Source organism: Herpailurus yagouaroundi, unplaced genomic scaffold (genome assembly GCF_014898765.1).
Source record: "Herpailurus yagouaroundi ecotype Mexico unplaced genomic scaffold, PumYag 100, whole genome shotgun sequence".
Taxonomy (NCBI): Eukaryota; Metazoa; Chordata; class Mammalia; order Carnivora; family Felidae; genus Herpailurus; species Herpailurus yagouaroundi.
In genome coordinates, this window is record NW_024412391.1 from 45,476,482 (window position 1) to 45,500,699 (window position 24,218).

Consider the following 24,218-nt stretch of genomic DNA (forward strand, 5'->3'; position numbering starts at 1 on the left):
TACCTTTTTGAGTTAGAACTTGAAGAAATGTAATATGCCATTTAAAATACTCTTACATTTATAGACTTATACATTATTTACACTGTTTGAAATATTTAAGAGGGGAGGAAGTATAATTCTTCATGATAAAAATAAACTACCATCATCGGGGTAGGAGTTGGTACCAACCGAAACATCCTGACTGCTTCTATACATTGCTGGGGGCATTTATGAAAGTTTGGCGATTAGAAGTGGAACCAGCATCATGAGGACTTCTCTGTGAGTCTCCAGCGTCCCTCCAGGGGGCACTGGGGCCCTTCCCTTTTTTTCTCTCATTTTGTTCCACTTCCCCCCCCACCCCCAGCCCATGATTGGCTATTCTATCTACAGCAAATCAAAAGAGAATGTCAGTTATCTCCCCACCATGCTGTACACTTGCTTCAGAGGGCCTCACGAGATTAACTTTCAGCTAAATTCAAAGATGAAAATCAGAAAACAAAAACAAAACAAACCTTTGCAACCATCTTTATCTCAAGGACTGGGCTCCCTTTCCAACACAGAATGGCTTCTCACAGATACGGAGTTATTCTTCAACAACAGATGGGTCTGTAAGTGAAAAGAGACCTACTCATTTGTCTGGTGGCATGTGGACTTCTTCAAATGCACATGTGGCTCTGATTGCCATGGAGGGACCACACGACATTAATGCAATTTCCTCTTTAATGTGCTCCCTCTCTATCAGCCCTGATGTTCAGGCATCCACATTTAAGACAGAGGCCTCCATCAGACCAGCAGGAGTGCCGCAGAGCTTTGTGGAGCTTCGCCAAAGCAACAGGCCAGCATTTGGGAGAGGCTAGTGATGATGTGATTTCAATTTCATGCCATCTGTCCCCAGATTTCTTTTACTATGGGGCTGGTCACTGGCTTTGAAGAACAGTCAGAAGGCCAGGGCTCTGGGATGCTCTGTACAGACTTGAAAGGACAGGAGCCCCTGGGAGACCCATGGCTGGTTGTTGCCGTGGGGAAGTGGGCAGAGACTGTCAGCTCCCGTTAAGAGATGTACTTGGACATCCTAACGAAAGCAACGTCAACCTTCAACAGCTGGCTGTGTGAGAGGCTGGGCAGGAGATGTCACATTGCTTCCCTGGTGACAGACAGAACACAGGCAACCAAGGAAGGAGGGGTAAAAGACTGGCTGGTGTTCTTCTCATCAGGGAATGTTCTTTCTTCTTGGGAGAATAAAGCCTTACCACCTATTGTCCAAATGGAACCCCTCCAAGCTCCTTCTGCAGCAAGATCTCACCATTCCAATAAGAACCTAGACCAGAAACCAAAAACAAGAAAAAAAAAATGGCTTTTTTTTTGGCCAATGAGTCAGTTTTTGTTTTTGTTTTTGTTTTTTTTTTAATGGTGGATTATTTTGCACAAGCCCTTGAATGATTATTTTCTTTGCTCCCAGGCAATCCGGATTAATCGATACAATAAAGGTCTGGAAGCCCTAAAATGTTGCTTTAATTCCCAACTCTGACACAAAAGAAGCGAAATGACTTGTAGGAGAATATGTTGGAAAATCAACAATTTCCCTATCCGCAAAATAGCATTGGAGTGCCGCTGGGACGCTGTGCGGCTTTCAAAAAAATTGTGTTCCAAATGCTAATTATCCACCAGTTGGCGTTCCAGTTCGCGTCTCTTGACATCAGTAAGTTGATTGCTAACAGGATGATGACACTGGTTTCACTTTTATTTATTTATTTATTTATTTATTTTTTGGGTTTCACTTTTAAATGTGGGTTTCAAAAGTAGACATTTTCAGAGTCGCCAAAGAAACAGAATGGAGACAAAACCGTAGGCAAGAATCTGGATGTCAACTCATTCATTTTGCAATGAGGAAAGCAGGGCCCAGAGAGGTTAGCGCCCTGGCCACGGCCACAGGGAAGGTCAGTGACACGCCAAGACAAGAATGCTGGGCTTGACTTTGATCAGTACCACATTCTGTAAAACGTCTGGCTTTCTATAGGCCTGCTTCCTGTGATGGTCCCTGGGAAGGGATTTCTCATGACATGGGTCTTCCCCGGCTCTACATGGGTGACTTGGGGGCAACGCACGAAGGCACGCTTTGCCATAGCGCCTTCCCCATCACGTACAACGCTCATTCGTCGATGACAGAATCGCCAGCGTCTCCTATCAGTCGCTGAAGTCTTGGAGGCATGAAAATAAACACAGCCTGACAACTCTGTTCCCGTGTTATGACCTGTTCACCTCCCTGCCACTTCCAACTTCGCTTCTCCCTGAGTAGCCTCCACGTTATTTAAGTCAGCAGGACTTCCAGACATCAGGCAGCGGGCGCAGAGGCTGCGAGAAGGAGTGGCTGTGAGGCCGCCGTGCGCGGGTCTGAGCTCTTTAAACTCCAGGTTATGACTGCCTCGGGAGGGGCCGAGGCCGCTCTGAAGGTGGCTTTTCGTCTCAAAATTTTCAAATTTCTTTCCTTTTTCTTAACCACATCATGTCCTGGAATTGCTAAGGTTCTCACTCTGGTAGAAAAATTCTTGAAGTATACTCAGGAGCCTCCTTTATTCTGGAATGTGCCAACGGGCAGCTTTAACAAAAGCCTGGATAGCCCCTTAAAAAAATAGAAAATAAATGCAACTTACACTTTACTGTGAATGACACTAACAGTCCTACTTCAGACTCATTGAAAAATGCCCAATTTGTACATGGACATTCATGGCTGCATTTTTTCACAGTGGCCTGAAAAGAGATGTAACCCAAGTAAATGTGTCAACTCACGCGTGGGTGAACAAAAATGTGGTATATCTACACAATGGAATACTATTCAGCAGTCAAAGCAAAACACCGACACATTTTCCAATGCGGATGACCCTCAAAAAGTTATACCAAGTGAGAGAAGCTAGACCAAACCCCCTCCCCACTCCCATATTATATGATTCCATTTATATGAAGCATCCAGAAAAAGATAAATCTACAGAAACAGAAAGTATTTTAGCGATTGCTAAAGACTGGAAGAGAGGATGAGGAATGACTGCAGTTGGACACAGGTTTCTTCAGGGATGATGGAATTGTTTTAAAACAAGGTGATGGTGATGTTTGCACAGCTCTGAAAATTTACTAATCATTGAATCATCTACTCTGAATGAGTGAGTTCTCTGGTGTGGAAATTATACCTCAGTAAAGCTGTTAAAACGAACAACCCCACAACCAACGTCCCGGCTCTTAGTATGGAGGACGTTTCTGGAGGGGAGTGATGGTTGGTGCAATTGGGATATGGGACTGATTCGGCATTAGGGTTTCCTAGCCCAAAGTCTCCCTCACGGAGAGCCAGTGACCTTCGAGTCCTTCAGGAGCCTTTGACATGATGCAACAATTTACAAAATCAACTGTCTGCCCTTGTGAAGTGAAGTCTGACAAAAGCCTCGGTTCAGGGACGCGTGCATTCAAAGGGGAAAGCCCATGGCAGCAGCAACAATTTTAGCTCTGCAATTAAGACACTTAAAGTGTTTGGGGCTGACAAGGAATTAAAGTAAATGTTGATTCAGTTGTAAAGTTTTCAAAGATGTAGCCTTGCAAAAGGGTCTTGCACAACTGCTGGGTTTTGTTTATTTGTGCATTGTTATTGTCTTTAAAATATTTTCTACCCCTCCCCCCCCAGAAAATTTCTAAGCAGCACTGGGACCCTTAGCAGGGGAGACTGGAAACAGGTCTGAATAATGCATTCAAGATAATTTCGAAAAATCACCCTTTAACGAGTACCATATTCCCTCCAATTTTCCCTTATATATGATTCACCATTTTGCAAATACTGATGTATAAAGAATGCATTGAATGTGGCAAAAGTTGAAGATAGCCCCTGTGGATAAGACCTAATGGACACCATCCTGCAATAATACATACAGCTCAGCCTCCAGACATGTGTCTTCAATTTAAAATAATTCAGCAATCATGTTCAACCAGAACCTGATTACACAAAATGGGACTTTTTAACTCCCAGACTTGGATCAAATTTTGAGGCCACAAAAAAAAAAAAAAAAAAGGTGGGGGAAGATAATATGTGCCATGTTTATGTATTCCAGATACTGTGATTAAATGATCCACACTCAGATTTAACTGTTTCTTTGAGCTTATCAAGGTACCTATTTCCATTTCCCACCTATAGATCTTTGCCAAGCCTTTATGAGAACTTGTGTCAAAGTTCTGGGCCTTGATGCAAAGGGAAGAAAGCTGAAAATCAGTTGGGTTCTTCTGTCTTAATATTACGGTTTCCAAAGCACTGAACTGGGTCATGTTCTCCACTTTCCTGGAGACTCAGGGTGGAGGAGACAAGACTGGGCAGAGTTGGCTCTCCCTGGAGTGACATTAGGTAAACCTAGCACATCGTGTCTGCTGTGGTCCCCGGAGGATGCTCTGCCCCCCCTTGCATCTTTTACATACTTGTCCACTGTCCCCCTTCTCCCTTATCACTATGGCTGGTCTTCCTTCTCACAGGCAAGTTGGATCTGCCCACAACCGGATTTCTGAGATGCTAGGAAGTCCCCACATCCTTCTCCTTTGATAGACTTTCCAGTGCTTAAGCTGCTACCAATAATGATTGGTACTTATCACTTCAAATCCCTTTGATTAGAAGAAATAGTGGATATAAAGGTGTTTGGTGAATCCCAACCAACGGTCTCTGGTGACAAGATTGCGAGATAAAATACAAATGCTCAGGTCAATTCAAATTTCAGATAAACAACAAACAGTTTTTTGTATGTGTGTGTCCCACATTTGCATAGGACATCCACATATTAAAAAATTATTTGTTGTTTAACTGAAATTTGAATTTAGCTGGCCGTTTGTGTACTTTCATTTGCTAAATCTGTCCATCCTATCTAGTGACCACCACTGTGTGGTACATCGTTAGGGGACTCTGGCTGAGAAGGATGGGAGAATGATACTGTAACATGACCACCTCCACATCACTGATGAAGGGCTATGAGCTGGTTCATTTTACCAAAATTATTAAAGGATTTGATGGTCTAAAAACTAGGTAGTCTAAACCTGAGCATACTAGAAATTAAGGGTTTTGTGTTTTGTTCTTCAGTCAAATGAACATATTTAGAATGTGTGATCTTTTTATTTCATTATTATTATTATTATTATTATAAATTACATCCAAATTAGCATATAGTGCAACAATAATTTCAGGAGTAGATTCCTTAGTGCCCCTTACCCATTTAGCCCATCCTCCCCCCACAACCCCTCCAGCAACCCTCAGTTTGTTCTCCATATTTATGAGTCTCTTATGTTTTGTCTCTCTCCCTGTTTTTATATTATTTTTGTTTCCCTTCCCTTATGTTCATCTGTTTTGTCTCTTAACGTCCTCATATGAGTGAAGTCATATGATTTTTGTCTTTCTCTGACTGACTCGTTTCACTTAGCATAATACCCTCCAGTTCCATCCACATAGTTGCAAATGGCAAGGTTTCATTATTTTTGTTTGCCAAGTAATACTCCATCATATATATATACCACATCTTCTTTATCCATTCATCCATTGATGGACATTTGGGCTCTTTCCATCCTTTGGCTATTGTCAATAGTGCTGCTATAAACATGGGGGTGCATGTGTCTCTTCCAGTAGTGCAATTGCTGGGTCGTAGGGTAGTGCTATTTTTAGTTTTTTGAGGAACCTCCATACTGTTTTCCAGAGTGGCTGCACCAGCTTGCGTTCCCACCAACAATGCAAAAGAGATCTTTTTCTCCACATCCTTGCCAACATCTGTTGTTGCCTGAGTTGTTAATGTTAGCCATTCTTACAGGTGTAAGATGGTATCTCATTATGATTTTGATTTGTATTTCCCTGATGAGGAGTGTTGTTGAGCATTTTTTCATGTGATGGTAGGCCATCTGGATGTCTTCTTTGGAGAAGTGTCTATTCACATCTTTTGCCCATTTCTTCACTGGATTTATTTGTTATTTGAGTTTTATAAGTTCTTTATAGATTTTGGACACTAACCCTTTATCTGATATGTCATTTGCAAATATTTTCTCCCATTGTGTCAGTTGCCTTTTAGTTTTGCTGATTGTTTCCTTTGCTCTGCAGAAGCTTTTATTTTGATGAGGTCCCAGTAGTTCCTTTTTGCTTTTGTTTCCCTTGCCTCCGGAGACGTGTTGAGTAAAAAGTTGCTGTGGCCAAGATCAAAGAGGTTTTTGCCCGCTTTCTCCTCGAGGATTTTGATGGCTTCCTGTCTTATATTTAGGTCTTTCATCCATTTTGAGTTTATTTTTGTGCATGGTGTAAGAAAGTGGTCCAGGTTCATTCTTCTGCATGTCGCTGTCCCATTTTCCCAGCACCACTTGCTGAAGAGACTGTCTTTATTCCATTGGCTATTCTTTCCTGCTTTGTCAAAGATTAGTTGTCCATACATTTGTGGGTCCATTTCTGGGCTCTCTATTCTGTTCCATTGATCTGAGTGTCTGTTTTTGTGCCAGTACCATACTGTTTTGATGGTTACAGCTTTGTAGTATAGCTTGAAGTCTGGGATTGTGATGCCTCCTGATTTGGTTTTCTTTTTCAAGAGCGTGGTCTTCTTTTTAAATTGATAATGGGTGATCTTCTTTTTAAACAAATAATACCAATAAACCTATAAACTTTTGCTGATGGGTTTATCGGTATTTCATGAGTTAAAAGCAGAAAACTGGATGCCATTTAGGGTACTAGGCAAGGATAGAGTTCCTGCTGCTTTGGGTTTTGACTTCCGGGTCTGACTCTGGGGTGGGGGACAGGGAGTGGCAGGTAAGACCCGGTGGGAAGTGTGTCAGGTAAGGGGCTGCCAGTGGTGTTGGGAAATTCATTACTTTAAAAATAAAATAGCAAAATTTGCAAGTGACTTGCTTCCCCCCACCCCCATAAATGAGAGTGGACTCAATCTTATCTTTTCAATAACTTCTTTCATCACTTGTACACCAGGTGAGAGAGAAAGGTGACGCGTAAGTTGACTCTCTGGGGATTCCATCTAAGTTGACTAGGACCCCACCGATTTGTCATTCATGTGAAAATCACCTGTCGGGGCGCCTGGGTGGCGCAGTCGGTTAAGCGTCCGACTTCAGCCAGGTCACCATCTCGCGGTCCGTGAGTTCGAGCCCCGCGTCAGGCTCTGGGCTGATGGCTCGGAGCCTGGAGCCTGTTTCCGATTCTGTGTCTCCCTCTCTCTCTGCCCCTCCCCCGTTCATGCTCTGTCTCTCTCTGTTCCAAAAATAAATAAACGTTGAAAAAAAAAATTTGAAAATCACCTGTCACAGGTGCTGGGGCAAAAGATTAGGTCGTCCTTCACTGCCCCCAGCTACTTCCAGGAGGGGAAACCCAGCCTGACATCCCAAGGTACCATTTCCTGCTTGTGGCTGGTCCCAAATTCCCCTCAGGTTATTAAACTCACATACTCAAGATGAAAGGCTGTCTTCCCTTCTTTTTTCTTTTCTTTCCTCCTTGATACAGCAACATTTGTGTTTGGGGTCTACTCGGTGCCACACAGGCTCAGTTCCTGCCTGGAAGAGCTTGCAGTTCAATAAAATGGGAAGAAAGTGTTATATAAGGAGGTTGCAGGTGAAGGGTTTTGAAAGCAGGTGAGAGCATGGGGAGAATCAGGGAGAAGCCCAGCAGGGATAAGAAGAGGGGTGCAACTCATTACTGATAAGACCTATCATTGGATACAAAGCAATGACAGCAGTTCTAGGAGGCATAAAAAGCTTGGCTGACTGTGAAGTTTCCCAAGTAAGTAATCCTTGCGATCCCGCAGTGGATGGAAGCTGTCTCTCTATCAACCGTGAAAGGCCTGCTTTGGGATATTGTTCTGAGCGCCCCCTGGGATCTTTTTCTCTGATGCGGCCATGTTTCAGAGGAAATGGAACAGCCTTTGTTTTGTTATATTTAAAAGTGAGGGGGCACCGGGGTGGTTCAGTTGGTTGAGCATCAGACTCTTGATTCCAGCTCGGGTCATGAACTCACGGTCAGGAGTTTGAGGCCCACATGGGACTCTGCGCTGATAGCGGGGCCTGCTTGGGATTCTCTCTCTCCTTCCCTCTCTGTACCACCCCCCCCACTCATTCTCTCTCTCTCTCTCTCTCTCTCTCAATAAATAAATGAATAAGTAAGTAAATAAATAAATATTACCCCAAAAAAGTCAGTGTAATGCTGTGGAGTGACACAGATCTCATGTAAGCATCCTTTGGTCTCATGAGTCATCCTTGACTCATTTTATTCTCCTTTATGTGACCATTTGTGGCTTACAGGTTTTCCTCTTCATTTAGACTGTAAGTCCTATGAAGGCAAAAATAATTTCCCATTAGTTTCTGTCCCCTAACAGTGCTCTGTGGCGTTGGAGCCATCATAGGGACTCGATAAATGTTTGAACGAATAAAGGTAACAAAAACACCTTTCTTTTGCTCTGTTAAAAATAATTCTAACCAGTTTCTACTGACATATTATAGATATATCCTAAGAAACAGTCTCCTCAAATTACAGCTTCAACAATGGATCAAAAATCAATTTCCGAATAAGTTTCTTGGTAGAAAGCATTGCACAGACACAGACATACACACTCACTCTACAGCAATAAAAAAGTCATTTGCGAATTTAAGAACTACAGAATAACAACACATAATCCACGTTCAGTTATGATCTGTTTCTAAGGCCAGGGAGAGCGTGAGTAAATGAAACACACAGATCATCTTCAAATCATGCAAGCTCCAAGAGCTTTATTTTTTTGCTGCAAGAGCTGATGATAAGTGGAAAGTTTTACCTTCCCTTATTTTGCACATTCCTCCTTTGGGTGAAAGCAGAGAAGTCATGGACAATGTAGTAACCCATCAAATCTAAGAGGCCATTGGTGGTAGGACATGGAATTGTTTTGGGTGCCGCTGAGAAAGAAAGAAAAAAAAAAAGCATTGCCATGGAAACAGCCCAAATTCAGAGACAATAAGATGTTGAAAAATGCATGTCTCAGAATCTGTGAAATATAGATAATTCTGCCTACTGCCTGGCCCAGGGCTTTGCATATTATAGGTGGTCAATAAATTTGTCAAATGAGTGAGCAAATAAAGATGACAAGCAGAAATCCTCAGGTTTTACAATGCCTGGAGTCAGCTTCAGAGAACAGTGGGCCAGATCTCTTTTTGATGCTTTAAGTAATCAATGCAAAGGGGCAGGGGGCTGCTCTCTGATTGCCAACAACAAAACAAAACACAAACAAAAACCTAGATTGCAGACCGCATCTCCCCAACCTACCCCCAGAGGAGTTTGGCCTCATGTGTTGTCAGGAAGGAATGGAGAGTTTTCATCCCTGGTGTCCCTGTCAAACAGGAATTTTTCTTTGAGCAAACAAAGAAGGAATAGTTGCGTGCAAGAATCACACTGAAGTGTGCAAGAATGTGTAAATGAGTGTTTGCAGATGAAGGAAGGCAGGTGGATATAAATACATAACATAGAGTAAGAAATTTCTTTACCAGAAGCTTGGCGGGCTTAACACGTACATCAGAAAACAGCACACACACACGACTGAACCCACACATCCGAGAACTGCAGCTTGCAACTCTGTGTCTCCTCTCCATGATAGACATGGGCAATATTAATGTCATCTTCTAAGCCCCCAAAAATATAGCTGACTCTGTTCAACAGAGCTGGTCAGACTGCTGCAGGTAAATCATCTGCAGATCAGAACTCCATGTACACATAATCTTTGGAGCATTTGCAAAGTCTGGGGCATAGAGTGACAGGTCTGGAATACTGATATTACTCATAGCCTGTCTTACTTGTGTGTGTGTGTGTGTGTGTGTGTGTGTGTGTTTTCCTCACCCGTAATAAGGAAATCTTTTCTGACATGGACCTCCTTATGAACTGGCTTTTAATTCACCTTCTCAGAGGTCCTTCAAAAGAACGAAGAAGCCGTTTTAATTAAGAGTAAAATTCAATTTTTGGAGCAATGGTCTGCTTTCTGAACGAAATACCCTTTTGTGTGTGTGTACATACGATGCTTGTGCTAGACCATCCCACGATCCTTTCAGTTTTCCAGAGGACACTGCATGCGCCTATTTTCATCCATCAGAGTCAGGCTGGAGCAGAGTGATTTGGTCAGTGTTAGGCTGTGTAACAAAAGAATTTAAATAAAGAGGTTAACACTGAATGTGATTCCAGGGGTCATGTCCCAAGGGCCTGGCCCAGGGTTTTGAACCGAGTACCTGCTCAGCTAACATTTTTTTAAAAACATTTATTTATGTTTGAGGGAGAGACAGAGAGAGAGAGAGAGAGAGAGAGAGCGAGAGAGAGCGCAAATAGTGAAGAGGCAGAGAGAGAGGGAGACACAGAATCCGAAGCAGGCTCCAGGCTCTGAGCTGCCAGCACAGAGCCCGACACGGGGCTCGAACTCACAAACTGCAAGATCATGACCTGAGCTGAAGTGGAACGCTTAAACAACTGAGCCACCCAGGAGCCCCTCAGCTGAAACTTATTAAGTGAATGAGGGAATAAATGAGAATGAGAAGCACACCTCTGCTACAGCAGTTGCCTCAGGGAAAGGCCGTTGGAGGATTCCCATAGTGTGGTTTCCTGAAATACATTGTGAACTGTGGGTAAGTATTATGCAAGAAAAGGACGTTTGGTTCAAAAAAAACAAAAAACAAAAAAACAAAAACATTGAGGGGTGGTGGATTTAACAGGGCTTTTCAAACTCTTTTGCTTGTGTCTGCCCTAAAAGAATTTTGAAACATATGTATACTTGTCATTCTGTTAGGTTGGCATCTAAATTGTAACAGTTACAAAGGACATAGTTTCTGGCATGTTTTAAATACTGACATTAAAGGGGCGCCTGAGTGGCTCAGTTGGTTGAGTGTCCGAATTTGGCTCAGGTCATGATCTCATGGTTAGTGAGTTCGAGCCGTGCATCGAACTCTGTGCTGACAGCTCAGAGCCTGGAACCTGCTTCAGATTCTGTGTCTCCCTCTCTCTGCCCCTCCCCCACTCGCACTCTGTCTCTCTCTCTCTCTCAAAAATGAATATTAAAAAATTTTTAAAAAATACTGACATTAAAAAATAAAACTGTTATTGTTACATTATCCTTTTATTTTATTTATTTTTGTAATATGAAATTTATTGTCAAATTGCTTTCCATATAACACCCAGTGCTCATCCCAACAGGTGCCCTCCCCTCTCTCCCACCACCCTCCCCTCTCTCCCACCCCCCATCAACCCTCAGTTTGTTCTCAGTTTTTAAGAGTCTCTTATGTTTTGGCTCCCTCCCTCTCTCACCTTTTTTTTTTCTTCCCCTCCCCCATGGTCTTCTGTTAAGTTTCTCAGGATCCACATAGTAGTGAAAACATATGGTATCTGTCTTTCTCTGTATGACTTATTTCACTTAGCGTAACACTCTCCAGTTCCATCCACGTTGCTACAAAAGGCCATATTTCATTCTTTCTCATTGGCACGTAGTTTTCCATTGTGTATATAAACCACAGTTTCTTTATCCATTCATCAGTTGATGGACATTTAGGCTCTTTCCATAATTTGGCTATTGTTGAAAGTGCTGCTATAAACATTGGGGTACAAGTGCCCCTATGCATCAGCACTCCTGTATCCCTTGGGTAAATTCCTAGTAGTGCTATTGCTGGGTCGTAGGGTAGATCTATTTTTAATTTTTTGAGGAACCTCCACACTGTTTTCCAGAGTGGCTGCACCAGTTTGCATTCCCACCAACAGTGCAAGAGGGTTCCCGTTTCTCCACATCCTCTCCAGCATCTATAGTCTCCCGATTTGTTCATTTTGGCCACTCTGACTGGCGTGAGGTGGTATCTGGGTGTGGTTTTGATTTGTATTTCCCTGATGAGGAGCGACGTTGAGCATCTTTTCATGTGCCTGTTGGCCATCCAGATGTCTTCTTCACAGAAGTGTCTATTCGTGTTTTCTGCCCATTTCTTCACTGGGTTATTTGTTTTTCGGGTGTGGAGTTTGGTGAGCTCCTTATAGATTTTGGATACTAGCCCTTTGTCTGATATGTCATTTGCAAATATCTTTTCCCATTCCGTTGGTTGCCTTTTAGTTGTCTTGATTGTTTCCTTTGCAGTGCAGAAGCTTTTTATCTTCATGAGGTCCCAATAGTTCATTTTAGCTTTTAATTCTCTTGCCTTTGGGGATGTGTCAAGTAAGAAATTGCTGCGGCTGAGGTCAGAGTGGTTTTTTCCTGCTTTCTCCTCTATTATCCTTTTAAATGTATCCACAGAATCTAAGAACCATAGCAATTGAATACCCATCTTACTATTTTTTTTTAAAAAATATGGACAGAAACTCTTGAAATTTTATATTTCTTCATTTTCATAAATTTTCATAATTCATTTATTTTCTGCTTACCCTCCATAACTTTATCCTAATAGAATGTATTTTTATGTTTAAAAGTCTTGTTATTGAACACTTCATTTTACTTTTTTGTAACAAAAATATGTATGTGATTTGAAATGAATATTTTTATTCATTCTGCCTATAATACCATATTTTTTAAAAAATTCTACCATTGATATTTAACAAATAACAATCTATTATGATAAACTTTGATTTAAATGATCAAACACAAAAAGTAAAAGTTACTGAATATTCACCTCTTAATGAGATGGATGAGGATTTTTGTTTAATCAGAATTCAAATAAGGTCCATACATGGCAATAGTTTGATGTGTCTCCTTTTAGTCTTTAAATCTCAACTTCTATCTGTCTTCAACTTATTAAAGATATCAGGTCCCTTTCCCTTAAATTTTCTATAAATCATTAGTTAAATCTAGAAGGCTGGTCAGATTTAAGTTAAACTTTTTGGCAACAATATTTTATTGTAGCCAACAATACTTCAGCTGGGTACCGTTCTTAAGGTTTTACATTTCAGTCTGTATCTGCCTTTCTACCCAAGCTACGGGGATGGGTAAACGAACATCTTCATACCAAATGAAGATGATGATGTCAGATAGGATTTAACTAGATGATCCATGGTAACGGGAAGCTGAGGCAAGCCATTAAAGGCAAGGCCAAGAAGCACTAAGATCATTTGATTGAAAGTTTGGTCATCCCATAGATAAAAAAAAACCTATTCAGCTGAGTTGCTGGCAGAGAGTAAGGGGACCATGGAAAGAGTGATGGAGGAAGGCAGCTGTGGTTGCCTAGTAAGGCCTCCTGATCAACTACAGAAGTGGGATGGAGGTAGGATCCTTCAGTCTACTTCAAGCCTGAGAAGTAATGAAGCAGAAGGAGACCTTTAGTAATATAATGAATGGTGGGATTGCCATCCCAAAGTCCACAGAAGGGTCCTGCAGTGGGATGGAGTGGTACAGAAAACATATCTGGGGTGAGCATGGGCCTGTCTACTAGAATCTCCTCAACAGCTTGAGTTTCAGACATGTCACATCCTACATCTCCCAACACAAGCATTAATTCTCTCAGGTCACATCACTGAATGCTGTAAGAAAAGCAAAAACATTTCCTGAACCATAACTTGATAGATACTCTATGGGTTCCATAAGCCATATTCTTTGGTTCTTTCCTACGTATCCCTTCCTCCACACATACTTTCTCCTCTTTGGGCCTCTAGCGGCCATTCTCTAAGTTTTCAAGAGAAAATTTGAAGATTACTATTTTAATACGGTTTGTTGTGTTCTTAGTTGAGAGTCTTGATCTGCTAGTTCTTGTTTTTTTGTTTTTAAATTTTAATGTTTATTTATTTTTGAGAGAGAGAGAGAGTATGAGCAGGGGAGGGACAGAGAGAGTGGAAGACACAGAATCCAAAGCAGGCTCCAGGCTCTGAGCTGTTAGCACAGGGCCTGATGTGGGGCTTGAACTCACAAACTGTGAGATCATGACCTGAGCCGAAGTCAGATCCTTAACCAATTGAGCCACCCAGGCGCTCCTGCTAGTTCTTCTTTGTAAGACTTTCAAAATTCATTCCCAAACTGCACAAGAGATCATAGAACCTACAGAGAGTATCAATGTGTGGATATGCAAACTACACACATTTTTCATCTATTTGGGTAAAATGTTCTGTAGTAAGCGAAGACAGAGAATGAAGAGTGGAAGGGGAGATGGAGGTCTACAGGGGGTGAGAGAGAGAAAGGGAGACAGGAAATCTGTGGTTAGACCAGTACACGATCATTAGTTCTTCCACCCATTTCCTCCAAAAGCATTTGAATGATTCCGATGTCTAAGGGCTGTCTCCTGGCGCATCAGTAGGCTACTGTTCTGTTGTTTCTAGCAGCCGGGTTGGATCAAGGACAGCCATTCAGGAGGGCCCCCTGAGGGTTTTAATTTGAAGTGCTCAAGACTAGCTCTCCAGTGTTGCTTGGAACTTTTTGCCACAGTTGGCTTCACTGCCTAAAATTCCACAAGAGGAAATTACCCTTTGGAGCAATAAGCATCCTGTGTTAGAATGCCAAAGCCCGCAAAAATGTATTGCAGTGAAATCTCCCAGCTGCCTATACCTTGTCTCCCACTAGGAGGTGAGGCCCAGGGCCAGAGGAGTGGAAAAGCAGAGGGTAATTTCGGCCACAGGCCACTTGCTGAAAGGCCATGTCAGAACGGGCCCATCATGGGCTGTATCAGAGCATGAGAGCCTGAATGGAGGCAGGGCTCTGAAGAAAAGGCCACCAAGAGACAGAGGTGTGCTCTGTACTTCTATTTTTTGTTATTATTAAAATTTATTTGTTTTTGAGAGAGGGAGAGGAGAGAGAGGCAGAGAAAGAGGGAGAGACAGAATCCCAAGCAGGCTCTGCACTGTTAGCACAGAACCCCACTCACGGCTTCAACCCATGGACCATGAGATCATGACCTGAGCCGAAATCAAAAGTCAGACGCTGACTGAGCCACCCAGGCACCCCTGCTCTGTACTTTGAATAGGGTTGAGCCCCACTAGCTCTGAGAAGATACTTTGGATTGAAAAGTTTAGGGCATGGATCATCTCGGTGAGGTGACCTAGAAGTTGCTTAAGTTTTTGAATGAGTTAAGTAAAATAAATAAACCGAGAATCTAATAAGATATCAAAAAATGAAGAAATTTGAAATACAACATCCCAAGATTTTCCTGATATGACACACACTGTTATTTTACAAAAGAACATTTCTTGCCCTTTCCTCTTGCCTTTGATAATTTTAAGAACAAGAGCCTACAGTCTTTGAATAAGTGACATTGCTTCCCAAGAAAGGACATTTACAAATTGATAATCACACGCACACACATTTTACACACACATTACGTTCTTGCCCTTATTTTTCTGGGTCCACGAAAGCTTTGTTACGAACTGACATTTGGAAACAACTGGCATACAGAACAGAGTTATCACTTACGGCTTCTGAATCCATCCCATGACATGATGTATAAGTGCATCAGAATTTTGCATATGAAATATATATCATATGTACTACTTAAGGACTATCTCCTTGGAGTTTCCTTAGCGAAATCACTATCGCTTCTTACTATGGTAACACTGCAGTCTGTGTTATTTTAAGTCACAAAAAAACAACACGCATAAGACTGCTTTTCCCAATACGGGGCTACATGCCGAGGAGTAGCAGAAATGAAGCTGAGAAGGTCAGGAGGGGCAGGACCAGATCAGGCCTTATGTTGCAAAGTGTGGAGCTTGGGCAGTCTTCTGTAATCATCGAGGTAGCTCAAAGAGGCTTTAGGACAGTGAGCATTTCAGGGACTCGTGAGCCAGGCTAACTGGGTTTGAGTCCTAGGCCCGCTGCTTAGTACTGTGTGATCTTGGACATGTTACTTAACCTCTCTGTGCCTCCGTTTCCTCAGCTATGAAGTGAGAATGATAGAAACAAGTCCTGGTGTATGAGTCTTTCATGGGGATTAAATGAGACAATGTGTAAAGTGCTTAGAAGGGTGCCTGCCCCCTTTTACCAATGTGGTCTTATTGGAAGGAATTTAAGGACTGAATATCATGACATACCAAGACTAGTCCCTTGGCGAGCCATTTCATGTTTCTGAGGCTCAGTTTCTCTCTCTCTACAAAATGACGAGATTAAATCAGATGCTCTAAGGCCTCCTCGCTCTGATAATCTCTGGCTGGAGTTGCAATGCAGGGACAGGCTTGCATCTGAACTTTCAGATGGGCCTTGGTCCCTTGCCCTGCCCATTTGAAGGCAGAAGACCTATAGCCCAGACGGAGCCAAAGCTCTTTAAGCAAAAGAGCTCACCTGACTGTCAAGTGTAATTCAAAGAACTCTCACGAGAAGCCATCTTCCAATTCTCAGGGAGACAAAGCAAAGGCTGTCGGATAGCTTGTGAATTTACACAAACCAGGTCGCCTCCTGCCCCTCTTTTTGAGCACCTCCAACCAAATGAATTCCCAGTGTCAGCAGAAGTTTACATATGTTATGCAAAAGCACATCACCAACACAAAGGAGAGACATAAATAATGCAGATTGAGCATCCATCCATCTTGGCCATGGCCAGATGACATGGGGGTGGGGGCCACAATTAGCTGGTGGAGCTCTGACAATGGTCGCAGAGGCAGTACATTTGTGAGGTAGAAATGGAGTGCCCCATAAAGGGGAAGGGTAGGGAGAAACCGGGCAGGCTGTGGAACAAGGTAGGGAGAGAGAAGCAGAGACACAGAGAGCAAGACAGAGAGAAAGTGCACGCATGGAAGGGCCAGCACTGGCTTTGCTTGGAGCAAGGACAGAAAATGGGAGTGCCGCCCTTTGAATCCTCGCCATGGCGTTTTGATCAAGCTGTTGATTCTGTTTGAGCTTCAATTACAAAGGACTGTGAATTATACATGGAAAATTGTCTGGGCTGGTCCCTTAGCAGATGGGAAAACCGTGGTGGCAAATGAAATTAGCAGGCTGCCTAGTGGAACGAGCCCTGTGCCTTTCCTCCTTGGTACTTTCAGAATCTGCATGGGGTATAGACGCCAGGACCGTCACTGGGGTTTTTTGGGTTTTTTTCCTCATGAACAAAACAACTATAAAAAGCAAGCAAACAAAAAAACCTCTAAAAACATAAAACAAAAAACTTTTCTCCTTTGAAGATTTAAGAGACAAATTCTCTTTTCCAAGAGATGGCCAACTGGTTTTAATTCTTGGAGGCTTGGGTTGGAGTAAATGTGAGATGAGGCTGGGAGGTTTCTCCTTCCTTCACTCACAGCCCACTCTGGGCACCGTGAACCACGTTATCGCCTCTAGAGAGTTTGGCACTGGGCACAGACAGAACAGCGGAACAGAGCAGAAAATCTGCTGTCCCGGGGGTGAAGCCTGCTCCAGGCTTCACTTTCTCCAGGAGGCAGGCTGGCCAAAACTATGGTTTCTGTTGAAATAGCAGCTAACCACCGTTCCTTGGAGGGTTCCAAGTGAGGCATAGAGCTCAGGGAGCTCCAAGCAGCCAGCACAGCAAAAACCCAGAGAGAACAGCACTCGACAAGCAGCAAGCGGGAGGAAGGCAGATGGGGAGCTTTCAGAAATCACCCTCCTTTGATAGCAGGCTTCTGGGGAGCCGGCTAGGATTTCCATAAAGTCTGGGCTTTTTGGAAGCTAGTTCACTAGGTTTGTATCCTAGGGGGAGTCATAACCCAGCACACAGATACTCCAAATCATAATAATCATTAAAACAACTGTAATAATAATGATAATAAGACTAGTTACAAGCGTAATAAAAGCTAGTACTTATTTAATGCTTACTATGTGCCCACCACTGTGTTAAGCACTTTACATGCATTTTCTCACTTAGTCCTCAAGTAAGACTTTGAGGTCGATACTATTATTACTGTCATTTTAGAGGTGATGAAATGGTGGTGCAGGGAAAAGAAATGTCTTACAAAGGTCATGGTGGTAGATTGATTGCCAAAGTGATTACCGTTCTTCACTCTTTCCAGGATCCACACTCTGCAATGTGACTTTGCAGCTTTTGACTGGTTTCATGGCTTGCTTCTGGCCAAGACCCCACCACACTTCCACTCTTTCTCCTGGAAGTCGGGCACACGGTCGGCACACAGCAGCCCAGCCCAGCCCAGCCCAGCCCAGCCTGCTGGAGGATGAGGGGCCACGTGAAACAAAGATGAGCTGCCCCAGCAGAGACCATCCCATACCAGCCAGCCTCCTGAAGATGCTTGAAAGGGTCCAGATGAGCTGAGCCTGGCCCAGATTAGCAGAACCACCAAGCTGATCTGCTGATCAGCGAGCAAAAATAAATGGTACTTGTTTTAATCCACCAAGTGTAGGGGGTGATTGTCACATAGTAACTAGCAATGAAAACAATGACGTAAGTGATGCTAGCATTCCAAACCAAGTTTCTTTACTCCAAAATCCTTTGTCTTTTAACTTCTGATTTCTAGTGACACACTCCCATGTTCCACATTTTACTCACTAACATCATCTTCTCCAATTCCACTTTTCTCTTTCCCGTAGGTTCGAGTAGCAGACATTCCTGATTGCTGGCAAAGGATTTGGGAATCTCAGTTGAAAAAGCCAGCAATGGTGGCTGCGATTCCTCCATTGGCCATTGGCCAGGAGTGAATGCGTGACCCATTTCTGATGGTGAGGTAGAAGGCTGAGCCACCTGGAGGGCTGTGGGGAAAGATTTCCTTTTTCTGGAGGACAGAAACACTAGAACATACAACCTTTTTCTGATTTTTCTTGCTGCCCACCATCTTGCAACAATGGAGGAGGCCTACCTGAGGCTGAAGGTAACTGAGGACGGCAGAGAACAGACACCAAGGTCACCCGGATCGCTCAGACACCGAGACAGAGCCATGCTTGGGATCCATAGTGTGTTTCCTTTGAATTTTCCCATTTGTTTCAGCGAGTTTGATTTTTTTTTTTTTCCTTTTACTGGTAGCCAAAAGCATCCTAATGGGTAGAGTTCCAATCATCAGATAAAAAGATCCAGCCATCTGGTTGTTGAGTCCTTTATTCCTACAAAAACCAAAGTAAAAGTTCAGAGGACACTGAAGCCGATTCCCAGGAAGCAGACCTCAATTTGTGGGAGCCCTATATTTCTGACCCATATCTGCTCCTTTTGGCTGACTTTAGCAGTAAGCAGTGGCCTTGGGACACAAAGCAGGATGACTGCAGGATGCGGGTAAAGCAAGAAGACTTTGGGAAGCTCTGGGGAGCATGGCTCAAAGTGCGGGCCAGAGATCTGAGTACACAACAGATGTTCCACGCATGTGTGCTCTTGGGGGCGTTCTCCCTTCCACTGGTCCCAACTTTTCTTCCCCATCCCTGGACTCCAGGAAGCACATGGTATGTGTCTTTATTCAGAGATGACCGTCAAAACATTTAGCAACTGCTATGTTCAGATGCAGACCAAACAAAACAGAGGACCACTGCAGTGCTGGGGCAGGGGTTTGGAGGCCCCTGTTTAGGGATCATGGGGAAGTTGGGGCCACTGGGTGGGAAGCAGGTCCTTGAGGTGGGTTCAGGACAGAAAAGACAGAAGATGGATTCTGTGGGGCAAGTGGGTGGGCAGTGAGGACAGCATGTGTTTACCTGCCTGGAGTTAGTTGCTGAAATTTTAACAACTTGTTTGGCCATCCTGAGAGGCATACTAGACAATTCTATTCTCATACATATTCCTTTCTATGTGCCTGTGTTTGCTCTGCTAGCTTGGGGACCCCAGAGGCCAGAGGCACTGTGATACCCACTGATTTGCATATCCCCAGCACACAGGCCATCTCAACACAGTTGGGTGAATTGAACAGAGTCAACAATATAAATCCCCAAGACCCATTCTCTTCATCTAGTCTAGATTCTGAATAAAGAAGAATCTGACTGGTCACAGCCATTTTCCTCTGAAACAATTATTTCTTTGGAGCAGAGTTATGGGGAGTTAAGGTGACCTCTGACGGTCCGACCTCCTTCGCCCTGAGATAGCTCAAGATCAAACTGTCTCACCGAGGAGAGCAGATGGCAGAGGGAGCTGGGGGGAGAGGGCAGCCCCCTGTGTCTTGCAGGCTATGGAGCACGCTGTGCCTCCGTCATCATTAGTGATTCAATAGTTCTCATTTGACTGAGAAAGAGTGCGAAACCCTGCTCCATACAACCTTGTCCTGGGAACTCCTCGGAAAACCAGGAATCCCAGGACGTGGACGCTGTCTGGTTCTTGAGGGCACTGCTGTGTCCTATTCACCTTTCTTTTCCCCAACACCAATCCTGGCAGGGGCTCCAGGGCCAGCTGCTAGGAGCCTGAGTGAGGGAATGAATGAATGAGTGAATGAATGAATGGGGGCACCCTCCTTTGCAAGTAGTTTTGAAATGAAGACATGAAATGAACTTTGGAGTCATAGTAATTTGGGTTCCCATCCAGGTTTTGCCACTTAAAGGCTATTGAATTCGGGCAAACTCCTTAGTTTAGATAAATTTCTGTTTCTTACGTACAAATAGATATAATAAAACCAACACCAACGGCTCACAACTCCTGTAAAGTGCCCAGTATAACACCCAACAGTGCCTAATGAATTGTAGCTACTCCCCTTCTATCATCATTTTCATTTTTTTCTTCCTTTCACTTTCCTTGTTTTAATATTATTATTATTATTATTATTATCATTATTATTATTATTCTTAAACTCACTACCCAGAGATACTCTTTGAATGTAATAGAACTGCCTGGTTTGAGGTTTGTTTGCCCCCCCCCCCCCCCACCTAAATAATATCTGGATAAATCAGCATAAAATTGTCTCTCTAAACAGTCTTTGCTGTCCATTTATGGCCATTTCACTTGCATCCACTAAGGGGGAAGAGCTATTGGAAACAAGCCTAAGAAAGCATGTAATGTCTAAATACAGCGGGTACCTACTTCCGGCGATCTGCCTCTTAATTTTCACCGGGCACTTATGGTGTGCCAGGCACAGTGCAAAGCTCCTTACTGTTCTTATCTCTTTCCTAATCCCTATCAGAACCAGGGAAGTGGGTATCAAGGTAATCTTCAATTTACAGATGAGGAAAGCGAGGCTCAGAGAGGTTGAATGAGGAGGTCAAGGGGATGAGCGTGACAGAGCCAGCATCATGAGCAATGCTGGTTGGCCCCCACCTGCCATTCCCTCCTCCCCTTGGGTTTTCAGCCATTAGCTCCACCCCTAACTCCAATGAATGACTCTAATTGGTTTAAGCCAATTCTGGAAGTCTTAGCCTTTTTGGACAGTGATTGGCTCAAATAAACCAGAATGTAGCCAATCAGTGCAGGGCATTCTCCTTGCCAATCATATTTAAGTGACTGACTTTTCTTTCACTGGTTGTGAGAGACAGTTCTCCCTCTCCTTCCCTTGCTGGCCCCTCATGAGGAAACCCAATTACAATCCTCAGCCAGTCTTGCATCCTTGAGGGAACTTAGGGAATCAGTCTGAGGATGAAGCTGAAACAGTAGAGCGGAGAGAAGAGCCAGTGATGTCCTTGAGCCCCTGGACCAGTCAACTCAGAAGCCTGCTCTGCCTCTGGACCAATATAAGCCACTAAATTTCCTTTGCTGTTAAACTAGTTTGACGTAGTTTTTCTATTACTTTCTGCTCAGAAGCAGTCTAAATGATATGGCAAGAATCAAACCCAGGTCTGACCCATCACCAGTGTATACTATCTGTGTTACCCTCTTTTCTGTTTCTCTAGCTCATCATCTCGAAACTCCTATCTTTACCGGAAGTCTGGTAGTATCGCTGTGTCTCAGCCAGTCTACAGCATTTCTGGGGCAGTTAGTTTTCCTACTGGAAGGCTAAAGCCCTGGGAGGTAGCCGCTGGGCATGTAAGGTCACTCTTTCAAATGGGTGGCTGGAGGCCACAGAGCAAAGCTGATGGCTATTTGTGGATACAAGGTAATGAAAACCTCTTCTCGGGGTGACTCCAGCCGAGGCAGGTTTTAGAGAAGAGCAGACTTCAGTGGGGACTAGAAAAGCAAACAGACAGCTGCAATGCCTGCTTATGAGGCCTTGACGTATTGAACATGTAGAAATGTTAGCCTCCTCTAACTACAATCTAATTTGTACAAGTGCTTAGAAAGAATACTGAATTTATCAGAGCTTGAAGTGCAAAATATTAAAAAATAAATCACTGCTGGTAAAATCATAGAGCTATCAGGAGATCCATTTGAAAAGACAGTTAGCAAAGCCAATTTGAGGCACATTCATCAAGCCTTGAAATCATGGAGGCCCCATCACATGGCTTTCCTTCTAGCCAGCCCAAGAGGATCCTAGAATTTAAGGCTAAGAACAGCTGAATCCTGACAGAAATCAGATGATTGGAAATTTTAATAAAAATGTTTGAAGTGGTAAAAGAAAATGCCAGCCCAAGTAGCTGAGATAAAAGGATGATTTTTTGCCTTCCCCTTTCCTGGGCTAGGGTGCACCCATGATGGCAATTGCTCTTGGTCTCCACCTGCAGATTTAGTCATGCCCAAGCTTCTCTGCCCAGGTATTAAGTCAATTTCCCAGACCTGAGATCAGGTGACTCTGGAACAGTTAAGAGTTGCCTGCACCGAGTCTCAAATCTTGGCTGCCTGCAATTGAGGGGCCCATATTGATTTCATTGGGAAGCATCCAACCTTCCTGGTACATGGTTTGACCCTTGCAGAGGTTGGGCATCCTAAATTCTGACTGGTCAGTTTCTTTTTCCAGGCCTCCAGCCTCAAAAAAGCACAATCTCTGTGGCCACTGGGCTGACCCACTCCATGGATGTGTGGTGTCACACCCAGGGCCCATCTGTACAGCCTTGTCTGTTTCCTCTGGGCCTTCCCAGGCAGAGGGCATCAGGCCAAGACATGGCCTTGTCTTCCTCCTACCTGCCCGAAACTATTTTGGGGATGACCCTGAGGCAGTATATAGCATGATGGTTTAGAGAGTGGTGCTTCTCAAACTGTGTATGGTGAACAACCTGTGTTTTTACTTCCAGTCTGTTACAGGATAAAATGTGGGCTCCCTGTATATATCTAGCATGTATGTTATACCACATGTGACTCACAATGCAAGTCTGACAGCCCTGAGCTCAGCTATTCAGTGACATATGCCCACTGATCATGCACTTGGATGTCACGGCAATGTCAAATTATAGAAGATTCCCACTGCTTCCTCTCAGTTTCTGTACTTTTCTTGTCACAGACTGGTAATGAACAGTTCTCATCTGCAGTTGGCACTTTGAGTAACATTTATTTACAACAACCTTTCTTAAAATGTGGTCCTTGGACCAGCAACATCAGCATGACCCAGGAACTTGCTACAAATGGAAATTCTCAGGTTCCCTCCTGGACCTCAGGAATCAGAAACTGGGGACGGAACCCACAAATCTGGACTTTTACCCGCCCTCTGGTTGGTTGTGAGGATGTCACACAGCTGGACAGGAAAAAAGAGCTAACAACAACAGGTACGTTCGGAGATTTCTTCTATTAGAGCTGCAAGTATCATTCGAAGAAAATGATTAGGTCTGTCTCAGTGACTACCGAACTCAGTTTTTTTTAAGCTTTGAAATCTCTTGGTTCTTAAGTTAATAAGCTGTGCATTCCACAGAAATATATTCTCATCTTAACATTGGATTTCCAACGTTAATCTTTAATAGATTTAAGAATGAGTGATCTCTTCCATTTTACAGCTTCTCCTCCGCCCCCCCCCCCCCCCGCTTCTATCTTTTGCATCAGTTCTAGAAACTCTTCGATAGCACACACACAGAAATGCTGAGAAGGAAGGAGCATTAAGGGAGGGGCGACAAGACTCCCTGAGTGCAAGGATCGTGGAGCCCCTGTCCATGTGTCCCCAGTACCTGGTTTGTTGTAGAGGCTCAGTCGATCTTAATGGAATGGATAAATCGATGAATGGACAAATGGAAAAACAAAATTTGATAGGCTAGAACTTTGTGAAAGGATGTTCTGATTAACTGACTTTCTGATTAATTGGCAAATCTTTCACTTCCCTGAAAAAGTACATTTTGTTTTTCAACTAGTTTGAGTGAAGTTTTATTCATTGCAACCCAAAGGTCGCCTGCCTAAAAGACAGCTCCGTTCAAGTGTAATACATTCAAATTACATCTCTTCTAAGGGACGTGTTGCCCAGGTGTCTCAGGTCAATATAAAATAAAGAATTTCATTTTGGGGAATTTTATTATTGAAAATGAATTTTATTGAAAACCACAGTCTGAGAAAAGCCGATAAAAGGATTATAGCCCATGAAACATGGTAAACATATGCTACTATTTTGGGTGAAATATAATTATTTTCACTATTAATACTTAAATTAAGCACACCCACAT

At 43.3% G+C, this 24,218-nt stretch overlaps 2 long non-coding RNA genes across 2 annotated transcripts in view; both read left to right on the top strand.

Annotated features, from left to right (window-relative positions):
• Positions 1–17,934, top strand: part of LOC121028601 (uncharacterized) — a 29,798-nt gene extending 11,864 nt beyond the window's left edge. Inside the window, exon 3 of the long non-coding RNA XR_005789341.1 lies at positions 17,870–17,934. This is a non-coding gene — a long non-coding RNA (uncharacterized LOC121028601). The remainder of the gene's footprint in view (positions 1–17,869) is intronic.
• LOC121028602 (uncharacterized) lies at positions 17,929–21,167 on the top strand. Its single transcript, XR_005789342.1, has 2 exons — positions 17,929–18,187; positions 18,402–21,167. It is a non-coding gene; the product is annotated as an uncharacterized LOC121028602 (long non-coding RNA).
• Positions 21,168–24,218: the final 3,051 nt, after the last annotated feature.